General features: G+C 41.7%; 1 protein-coding gene across 2 annotated transcripts in view; it reads left to right on the forward strand.

Moving 5' to 3' along the window:
• Window positions 1–8,336, forward strand: part of cnnm2b (cyclin and CBS domain divalent metal cation transport mediator 2b) — a 29,693-nt gene that overhangs the window by 5,474 nt on the left and 15,883 nt on the right. The window lies entirely within an intron of this gene.

Raw genomic sequence — 8,336 nt, forward strand, 5'->3', positions numbered from 1 at the left:
CCTGTGTTTGACTTTTTGTAATCAACCCGTTTGGCAATACTTTAAGAGAGGAGGCGAAAGCTGCTGTTGTAGAAACCTGTTGCGTTGTAACTTTTCCTCTGTTGTTCTCTTGACTTTCAATTTAAAGGACCACCTGTTGTTTTTGCATCGTTTAGCCCATTATGCTACAAATCATGAATACTTCATACGACTGCCAACTCTTCTTCTTTTTTCCCAAAGCATGGTGTTTTTTGCAGAGACTCAAAACCCTTCTGGAAGAACTGTTGGCGATCCATCACAGTTAAAGTGTCTTTACTTTGTGTCACAGCGTGTTAGCAAACATCTTTATACATCCAGCAGACATGCAGCGCTGTTAGGATTCAGTTAGAGCCTTTTATTCCAGTCACCTGTCAAACGTAAGTCATTCATCTCTTTCCAAAACTCCTTTTGATTTACACCATCAGGGAAGATCTCACTAACTCTGTCTGCTGTCTGATGTTGGGTACGTAGCATCTGGTGTCCTTGAGTGCACAACCAAAACTAACCCAAACAACTGTCAGCAGGCCCACAACAACAGAACTATGACAAATAATTTAGGTGATGAGATGTTTACTCTGATGGATTTTTGTCAAGCGAGATCCAAGTTGAGTTGAATGGGAGCTGGTGGTGGGTTCTAAAGCATTGTAGCAGGAATGTAAAGTTGATGTGTAGTTAATGTTGTTCAATCCATTAATACAGGATGCTTATGTTGAACATAGCCACCTTGTAGGGTATGCTCAATATAGACATTCCACATGTGATGTAATCATCACATTTGTCCCATGTGGTGAGTTTCCAATTGCAACGCGATTGAAGTGACTTGGTGGTTGACTCTTGGTGATTTAGATATTGTCTGGATTGAACTCTTGAGTTTGTTGTGTTAAAGACTGGCTTTTGAATTGGCCTACATTCTTCAGATTCTGGTACAACATGAAGTAGGCTGTTAAGACCCGATTAGTACAACAGTTGAGGAGTGTGAATCCAGGCGCAGTGCATTCCCAAAGCCTGTCTGATCTGGCATTATGACTTCTACTTTACATGTATTTCCTCCCGGGCACCCCATATACTTCGTGTTTAACACAAAAGCACCGTTGGTTTGCTGTACGGCAATGCGTGCGCTGAGGTGAAAACGTCGAGTCTTCAGGTCGGCTATACCATTACGTGACGCTACGCTACCTGTACAACGCCCGCTTTTATTGTTCACCATACAAACAACTGTGTCAGTGTCAGCTTGCTATATTTGGCATTAGTTGGAAAATGCTTTCGCCCACAATCTCTGCTCACTTGGCAAACCTATGTGCGACCAACAAAAGGTCCAATAGGAACTACAAAGTGCTGCTGTCTTCAAAAAGAAGCACAACAAGGTCCCTGTTGCATTGGAGATGTTTAGGAAACCTCACTTTGAAGAGCAAATTGTATGAATTTCTTTCATGGAAGACTTTTGATCCAGACCTTTGTGATCTGGCCTCCTCGGCTCTGATACAGTGATGTATCAAAAGACTGCTTACAGCGGGGGTACAAGGGGCTACTGAGCGTCTACTGAAATAGAGCATATTAAACCCGAACAGGGACTCATCCGAGGTACTTATTGCAACACGTATGCTGCTCTTTCTGTCTCTTTTGTCAGCAAATCTCTCCACAGAAATCACAACAGTGTAAAGTACAGTTGCACATGTTGCTTCACATGCTTTCTCCTCACTAACGTCACTGCTCGACTCCTCAGCGACTCGCTTCGTTGCTCGTACAGCGTCTGTGATGATTCCTGAAGAAAAGGCTTTGGTACGTTTTTTGTTTGTTGTGGATGTAGTTAAGGAGCCGAGTCTGCTTCCAGCACATGTTGCCAAGGATCTGTAGCCGTGCACTACTGAGGGAAATGTGTTATTACACAATCCAGAATGCAACCACCCCCACGCTCCTTTTAATAAGCTGTTTCCCAAAACAGAGATCACACTGCACCGAGGCGTAAACAGATTATTCAGACTTTATAATTGACTATTACCATAACGGCAGACTAAGAAGTAAAGGAACAGGTTAATGCTATGAGTGTCTATGAGTTGTCTGCATTGATCACGTTACAGGTCTGTTCCTCGGTCTGGTGGCCTCAGGCTTCGTGAGACCCTTGTCGATGTCCACAGGGCTGATCGAATGGTCCGAGGCAATCATGAAGTTTATGGCAGATCTCTCAACACGTACGGGAAATACAATTAAGAATGCGATGAAGTCAGCATCAAAAACTCTCTGCCAGAAGTAAAAATCCCTTCATAATCTGTGAAGTCATCACGATAAGTACTTCCAGACGCTCGTGTTGCATTCAGCGGCAGATCTTGTCTCGCTAAATAAAATAAAAGTGAATTCAGATTTTCTTTTTTTGTAAATCTTTGAAACTGTCTTCAGTAAAAACTTCTTCTTCTTTGTGTCTGGTGAGAAGAGAAAGTCATGGACATATTGTTTTGACTGCCATTATGTCGTTAAGATATTATCATAGTAATGTGTGCGTTATGTCATTCTTATGAAATGAAGGGAAATTGCTGCTATTAGTGTCGCTGTATGACGATTAGCAGGAGGAGAAGAATGATGATGATGATCACTGTGTTGTAAAGCTCTCTCTGAATATCAGGTTCCTCACAGTGACAGTCCGTCCCGTCGGTGAAGTCACTGAGCTGCAGAGGTTCAGTGCGATAGTGAGACAAGGAGGGAGTGATACTTCATTAAAAGTCATCCATTTTGATTTACTGGCTTCTCTAAAGCTGCCGCCGGCTGCTATCAAACACTGTGTCTTGTACAGTGTCGAGCCGTCGATATTTCATTTATTCTTCAAACCAAGCATTCTCCTCTTCCCACAGACAGCTTTCTCTGCATTTGCACTTATATGTCTGCGTCCACAGCTCTATATCTATATAGTTTCTACTTACTTTGACTAGCAGAAGGAAAACTAAGGCCCTTTCAGGCTGTGCCTCGGAGAGAAAGCCCTCCAGCTTGGTCAGCCTAGTAAGCAGGCTCTGTGCAGCACACTCGGGGAAGCAGAGCCACTTGCTTGTGCAGCGAGCAGTCCCATCCCCCTCCTCCCACATTCCCTCTCTCCCACTTCTCCCCATATTGTCCTCTTGCCCATTTCCCTCAGTGTTATAAATTACAAACGACACAAACCTCCAGGCCTAATGCCCTGCCGTGGACGCCTTCCAAGCTGCACTTTTTGGAGAGCCAAGAGGCTGGCTTCATTGATAACACCGGGCACACTGTCCAGTCTCTCCATTTACTTGCAGGAGGAAAAAGCCCGAGACGGGCCCTTCACAGGCCCGAGAGACACCAGCGCTCTTTAGAATCAGCTGATGGAGCCTATACTTTTCGGAGGCTTCAGCAGCACCAGTGTTTCATTTCAGCTGGCTGTGTAAGACACATCAATAATAAATCAAACAACAGGAAGGATTGAGCATCAGCGTAGTCCTATGATTTCATTATTAATGACAGTTCATGGTTTTAAGGAAACTAATCACATCAGTTTGGAGGACATTTGGGAAATGTTCCTGGTAGTTTTCTTGTTTTGTGAGAAATTTGCACCAGTCAAAAGTCAACAGGTCATTTCATGCCAAAGTATCAAAGAAAATCCACCTAAGACCCCGATTGATAAATATCTCTATATTAAGAATAAATACCATCACAGCTTTCATTTGATAACCGGACAAACAAAGAATATATAGATATAATTAATACACTTCATATTGGTTTGCATGTAACAGCTCACATTGAAATTATGGCAATGAAACAAACTCCAAAAAGTGTCACATCAGCGTCTTTAATGATCCGATTCAGATGCTTTTCTTACACGTTGCTGTGATGCGCGTGAGACGTTTCTTACGTAAGTGTAAACGGGGGAAAGTAGTTGGAATACGGTCCATTCAGACAGAAATCAGATCTGCATACTCAGCTTTGTTGTCAACACACAGACGCATTTTTCGGTCGACCAGTTCTCTTAGTGTATGCCTGCACTTCTTTTCCTTCTCTGGTGTCTCCCAGCTAACAGCAAGGGGGGGGGGGGGGACTGCTAGGAGAGCCCCACTCTGGTCTGCAGGCCGCTGCCACTGCTCCAGCTGACCCTCCAGACCCAGATCCAGGCTCAAAAACCTCAACCCCATCCACAGCTGACCCTCCAGCTTGAGTTATTATCCCTGTGCTGTTTGAAACCTTTGCAGATGGTGATTCTGCTGGTCTCGTGTTAGGGAGTTGTGTTTCGTCCGTATCAGTGAGTCTTGATGTCCTGATTTCTTGCTTCAGGTGACAGTCGGCAGCGTTTGTAGATCTCGTCTTCCTGGTTCAAAATCGTTGGAGTAGCGGTTCTGTTTTCGGGTGGATTTTCCCTTTGGGGATAAGAGCTGTAACACAGTGGAAGCCATGTGTTATTCTTATGAGTAATGGTTCATTAGTAATCAGAGAGAAACCGTGTTTATGGCTCTTTAAGAGTTACAGAATTATGTTGTTTGACTTTAAGGCTGTTCACATTATATCTATGGTTAAACTGTAAACGTCTTAAATCAGCACAGACATGGATACATTGACAGACTTTATTATTATATAAATAATCATCACTGTAATGGTTCATATTTTGATTTAAACAGGTTACTGTTCTTTAGATTCAACCAAAAGCGATATTTCCACTGGATTGCGTATTTCTATAAAACCAGCATCATCATGTTTTCATCCTGATTATTGATGCCGTAATGTAATAAAAACAACACAGGATGCAGGATGTTCTTGCAGGTTTCATGTTTTCCTCAATAACCCACATTCTCAAAGCCTATTGCACAAAGCACGGGAACTTTTTTTATAGAGTACTTAGCTCATTCTAGCTTTAAGGATTTTGCCTCGGCTAATTGTTTTTATTGAGGTATTAATTATGAGTTTTAAAGCTTCAAGTACTCACTGCCAAAAATGTGTGTTTTCAGGTGTTTAATTAGCTCTCTCTGTGTCACGGTGACGGTAAAGCCATGAGACATGTTATTGCTGCTGGTTTCCTTTATTTTACCGGGATAGTTTCCCCTCGAGCTGAACCATCACAACAAACAACAGACTGAAAACAAAACAGCAAAAAAGGTTCAAACAAACACGTCCGCCATTTATTACACATTCATGAACTGTCACACTTCACTGTATGGGCTCGTAGAAGCACAATAAGTGGTGACGAGTTATATGGTTGCATTTGAATGGCACTTTTATCACACACACACACACACACACACACATCACAGGCGGGGATCGAACAGCCAACACTGGACGATCCGCTCAAACGATCATCGGCTTACTGCACACAGAATTTCCTCCTAATAACCTGCAGCAAGTACGCAGAGTCTTGTGTTGTATTCAGCTTGAGACGTGTGTGTCATGTATGACATGCAAACAGCGTTGAGCGTAAAGTCACACGAGAGCAGCAGTGAAAGTGTCTTCAGCCGCTTTAACGTGAAGTATTTCCGAGGGAAACAGAATCGCGGTTCGAGTATAATTATTCGAGGGCTTAAAATCAAGTCCCTCAAATTAGATTTGATTGCTCAAAAGCGAGCGAGGCTTAGCGAGTGTGGCACGATGCAGAACTGTAGCAACTGTGTGCCTCGACCTACACATCGGGACGGGGCGGATGTGGGAGAAATGACAAAATCAGACTTCAACCACGCTCGTCGATAGCCGAGGTTAGCTGCTCACCCAAATCATAACTTATTGAGTCAGTTCGCTTCATGGATATGCCCCCAACCACAAGGAAATGTAGACTTTATTTCCCCATCTCTTTATAGAAATAGTTCAACATTTATTCCATTAATTTGCCTTCATTCTGAGAATGAGCTGAGAGTATTGATATCAGTGTGCAACACTGCTTGAGATTACAGACTAATGAAACACTGAATTCAATGTTTATATTGTCAGTTCCTTGTTTTTGTCGTTAAAAACCCTTGAAATGTTTAGCATTAAAACAAAATCTAAAAATCTGAATTAGTCACCAGACCAAGTAAGGCTGGAGCAGCAACACTCGTGTGTGTGTGTGTGTGTTGATTTGAGTATGGTTGTATTTTAATTGCTCATGAATTCAACTTTTAACAGCTTTTATTTCTTCTTATAAAAGTCACATAATCTTGCTTTACAGAACGAGGTCAAGATGTGTTTAGCATAGCATAGCATAGCATAGCATGAATACCAGAAACAGCTTGCCTTGTTTTGCCCACAGTACCAAAGAAAATGTAGCAAAATGTCAACACCTTTTTCACATCATAAATTGACACTTTGTGTCTCATTTGTTTAATCTTTAAATGTGATTTAACTATTTCTGCACTCGCTACTCTTTATGACACATCTGTGCTTGTCTATAGTATATACAGTATATACTGTCGGATTGTCAGTATATATATATATATATATATATATATATATATATATATATATATATATATATATATTGTTAGGAAATCTCTCCACAGAAATCATAACAGTGTAAAGTACAGTTGCACATGTTGCTTGTTGTCAAAATGTAATGAGAATTTCAACAAAAATATCAAAAAAGTTATTCAAGAAGATTACCGACCTTATCTTTCATTCTTACTGTTAGTCCAGGTTGTTGCTGTTGCTCAGAGCTCTGAATACGTCGTATGCTAACGTCCGCTTGTGTAGGAAGATGCTTTAAACCATGTGACTTGTATTCTTAACCCCGACCAAGTGAAAGAACCAGGAATCAGAATGAAGTGATGAAGCCTGATGGTTTAAGCACGCTGACTGCTTTAAGCTCCGTCAAACTAGTTGCCGTTGTTTGTGGGAACAATAGTTTTACATGTTGAAGCCAAACATCCTAATGGACGCACTTCTGCTCTCACGTGTGTTGCTACTTTAAAACAGCCCCCAGTTCTTGTCATCGTTGTGCGATGTGCTCACCATTCAGCAGTTGCAACACTCGCATAACAGAGCAGCACCTGACCACAGGCCCATTCATTTATCCCTACTGGTTTCCCATTGATGCCTCTCCTTATGACTGAGGCCCAAAGGAATCTCCACCCAGGGGACCTTTCAACAACAAACGCAGCCAGCTACGACAGCAAGCTGCTTCTCTGAATGAACAACAATGTCATTCCAGCGGTGTGTGTGTGTGTGTGTGTGTGTGTGGGGGGGGGGGGGCTGTACTGTATATCTGTGTGTGCGTGGAGTGAAACACCACTGGCTAGTAGCAGCAGAGTGATCTTGTGACCAAGGCCCCTTAATGACGGTTAGGAGCTGTGAGCAGACTACACGTCTCTGCGTTCCCCTGATGAGTCCATATTGTGCTAGCTGTGTTGTTTGACCCAAAGGCCGAGCCTCAGTGTAACCAAGTACATTTACGCAAGTACTGTACACTTTTAGTACTTGTACTTGTTGAGTATTTCTATTTTCTGCTGCTTTATACTTGTGTCGATTACTTTTTATTCCTCTGCATTCATTTGATGACTTAAATTACTCAGATTAATAATACAAACTATGATGGATTTCTAAATTAAGATAATTATTATAGATTGAGTGAACCAGTAATCAATTGAAATCAGCCTTTACAAGCTGCAAGTTGTGCTCACACATCAATCTGATTAGAATTCAATATACTGTAATAATAATATAATATCGTTATTATAATGAGTACTTTCGCTTTTGGCACTCAAGTACATTTTGATGCTCATACTCTTATACTTTTACGTAAGTAAACTTTTATATGCATTATTTAACGCTATTATTACTACTTTTATTTCTGTAAGAGATCTGAGTGCTTCTTCCACCACTGCAGCAACACCAACACCGTGCTGCTGTCTGCTCTATAGTGCAGATCAGTTAAAGTTCAAACTTTTTACAAAAGGTTGAAATAAGCCGGCAGGTAAACATCTTCTACGTGGTGATTTCTGTTGTCACTGAGTGTAACCGGCTCAGTGTGTGTAACCACAGGACCCCCCGGCCTCACTGTACTATATACTATATAATATAACCACCTTTATATAAGAGATTGATTACTACGTCTTGTGTTGTCTGAGGAACCTGATAATCTCATATCACGGTCAACGCTGGGAGCTGTTCTGTCTTCGTTGATTATTGTAATACACGATTATGATTATTTAAACAGTTAAAGGCCTTATTAGACCAGGAGTAGTCATCTCAGACTCCATGCTGTCTTCACACACACACACACACACACATTTGATAGTATTTGGTGTCAGCAGAAGAATGTCGTACCTGTTTTGTTTCAGTATGAGATATGAATGTGGTGACATGAAATGTACCTACTGTGTGTGTGTGTGTGTGTGTGTGTGTGTGTGTGTGTGTGTGTGTGT

The sequence above is a fragment of the Anarrhichthys ocellatus genome, unplaced genomic scaffold, assembly GCF_004355925.1.
Source record: "Anarrhichthys ocellatus isolate YVR2014 unplaced genomic scaffold, GSC_Weel_1.0 scaffold31, whole genome shotgun sequence".
NCBI classification, from domain to species: Eukaryota; Metazoa; Chordata; class Actinopteri; order Perciformes; family Anarhichadidae; genus Anarrhichthys; species Anarrhichthys ocellatus.